This window comes from Elephantulus edwardii, unplaced genomic scaffold (genome assembly GCF_000299155.1).
Source record: "Elephantulus edwardii isolate Elephantulus edwardi_28Jun2011 unplaced genomic scaffold, EleEdw1.0 scaffold00426, whole genome shotgun sequence".
In the NCBI taxonomy this organism is placed as follows: Eukaryota; Metazoa; Chordata; class Mammalia; order Macroscelidea; family Macroscelididae; genus Elephantulus; species Elephantulus edwardii.
Genome location: NW_006400176.1, coordinates 1,079,056 through 1,082,179, shown reverse-complemented (window position 1 = coordinate 1,082,179; position 3,124 = coordinate 1,079,056).

Genomic DNA, 3,124 nt, shown 5'->3' with positions numbered 1-3,124 from the left:
AACAACAACAACAACAATAACTCTGGAAGGCAGTTTGGCATTTATTCAAAAGTTGAACATAAAAACTACGTATGATCCAGCTATTCCACTCCAAGGAATATATCTCGAGAAAATTAGAACTAGACACAGACAGAGATTTGTAGAATTCATAGCAGCATTATCCATTATCACAAGAACATGGAAATAGCCCAGATGTCCAACCACAACTGAATGGATTGAGAAATTGTGGTACATTCACGCAATGGAATACTATGCAGCACTCAGGAGCAACATTTTAAAAAAATACTACATAACTTAGGAGAGACTGGAGAGTTTCATGCTGAGGGAACTAATTCCATATCATAAGGACAAATACTGCATACGATCATTACTACAAAAATAGAAGGATTACTAGTAAAACATGTATACTGACCCAAGGGGGGAAGCAGTGGTAGTAGAGGGGTGAGAATGGGTAGAGGTGAAACCACAGAGTTGCACAATTTGATGGGTGGAGAGGGTGGTGCGAAGTAAGTGAGAAGGATCCAAGAAAAAAGACAGGGTAATGATGGGCAAAATTCAAAGGTGATTAATTTTATAAAGCATAAAGTTTAGGAATGATTGTATGAAATATAATGTGAATGAAGAATAGTATGAAGCACGATGTTTACTAACTTTGGAAGCAAACTAACAAACCTTTTTTAAAAAAGAAAAAAAAAACACCTCAAACAAGTTCTTAACAAAATCAACCAATGCAATAAACAGAATATTGATTCTCCAAATGTGTCCAACCTCGGTTTTTAGACCTATGGCTGCGTCAACTCATCCTATTTGGCCCAAGGACTTCGCTGATGTAATAAAACTGATATAGAATCATATATGGTAAGATGTGTGCCTGGGAGCCATGCCATTTTAGAGTCATTTGTTCTTGTCATGTAGTGCATGCTATTCTCCCTATAATCCTATAGCTTGTGAATTTATAAGTTTATTTCACTTGTTCTTATCCGTGTACATTGAGGAGATCTAATATCTACATATGGAGTGAGTTTCACGTATAAAAAGATCAGAAGTTTTCATTCACCAGCTGCTCACCAGGATAAAGATGGGCAGCTTCCCCATAAAGATTTACAGCCTTGGAAAACCAGTGGAGGGTTACAATGAGTCATCCTCAACTTGAAGGCAGTGAGTTCTTTTGTCTGATTGATTCTTCTTTTTTTTTTTTAATTGGTGAACTTTAGTAATATTTGACCTTGAGTCTATCCCACCTAAATTTCAAAGCTATCTGAGGGACAGGTTTGAGGCTTTGAACACCAAAGAGTTCAAATTGGTGGGAGTGTAAAATGGTGCAACCATTATGGAAGGCTGAAGCTTTCTCAAAAAATTGCAAATAGAAATACCATTTGACCCAGCAATTCCACTACTGGTAATTTACCCTAAAGAAACCATAATTACCACCTAAGTAGATATATGCACACCCATGTTTATCATGGCTTTGTTCGCAATAGCAAAGAGCTGGAAACAACCCAAGTGCCCATCAACAAATGGAAGGATAGAGAAGCTCTGGTATATTCACACAATGGAATACTATGCAGCAATGAAAAACAAGGAACTCATGAAATATTATGAAAAATGGATGACCCTGGAGGACATTATTCTGAGTGAAATATCTCAGTCACAAAAGGACAAATATTGCACAGGGCCAATGTTGTAAAATGGGACTTACATCAGAGTTGAGGGAAGACAGAAAAGGAGGGAAGGAATGATGTATATTGCATTGAAACAGATAAGGGAGAGAACTGTTTAAAAGGGATATTTGAATGAGTATTCTTGTCATTACAAAATTCCAGAGTGAAGGCTGCACTGTGGAGTGGACTTGGGGGGAGGGATTGCATAACAATGAAAGAGTTTTTCTTTTTCTTTTCAAGAAGAGTGAATTGGGGGGGAGGGTAGGCAGGGAGAAAAGTGCAAACATGAATGACTGGAAACCCTAAGTTTCTGTAAACTTGAATTTAAAGTACTAATAATTAAAAAAGAGCAAAGACCAGAGGAGCTCTGAGAGGATATTGAGAATATAATCCAGGTAGAGAAGCTGTGGTATATTCACACAATGGAATATTGTACAGCACTGAAAAACAAAGAACTAATGAAATATTATACAAAATGAGTTAGCATGGAGGACATTATGCTGAGCGAAATATCTCAGTCACTAAAAAACAAATACTGCATAATAGCACTGTTATAGAACAGGACTGATATGGGGATTGAGGGGTGAACAGTAAAGAGGAGATAAATAGTGTACGCAGCATTGAAACAGATGAGGGAGAGAACTGTATAAAAGGAATATATGATTAGTTATTATTGGCATGACAAGAGTCCAGAATAAGAGTTGCATAGTAAAGTGGTCCGGGCAGATTGCATAACAATGAAAGAACTTTTTTCCCAAAGAAAAAAGTTAACTGGGCTGGGAGGAAAATGTGTAACAGTGAATGAATGAAAATCCAAGCTCTGTATAAACTTTCATTAAAATATTTTAAACAAAAAGAATATCATCCAGGAAGAACGCAAAAGGTCATTACAAAGACAGAAGAGAAAGAAAAGATCAAGATGGATGTCAGAAGAGACTCTGAATATTGTACTAAAACACCGACAAGCTAAATCAAAAGGAATAAAAAAATCAAGAAGTTAAGGAGCTGAATAAAAGATTTCAAAGGTCTGTGTAGAAACACAAAGCAAAGTATTATAATGAAATATGCAAGAGCTAGAATCAGAAAATGAAAAGGACCAAACTCACTCAGCATTTTTTAAGCTGGAGGAACTAAAGGACAAATTCAAGACTCAAATTATAGTAATTAAGAATGCTTTGGGAAGAATATTAAATGATCTTGCTGTTGTTGTTATGTGCCATCAAGTTGCTTGTGACTCATAGTGACCCTATGTACAACAACCCTAAACTTTGCTCTGGCCTGTGCCAATCGCACTCTCTCTGACACACCCATCCTGATTACCCCAATCACTGAATCAATTATAGAGGGCCTTCCTCTCCTGCGATGTTCCTCCACCCTCCCAAGCATGATGTCCTTCTCCAAGGACCGGTCTCTCCTCACAACATGTCAAAAGTATATTAGACGGAGCCTCAGAATCCTTGCCT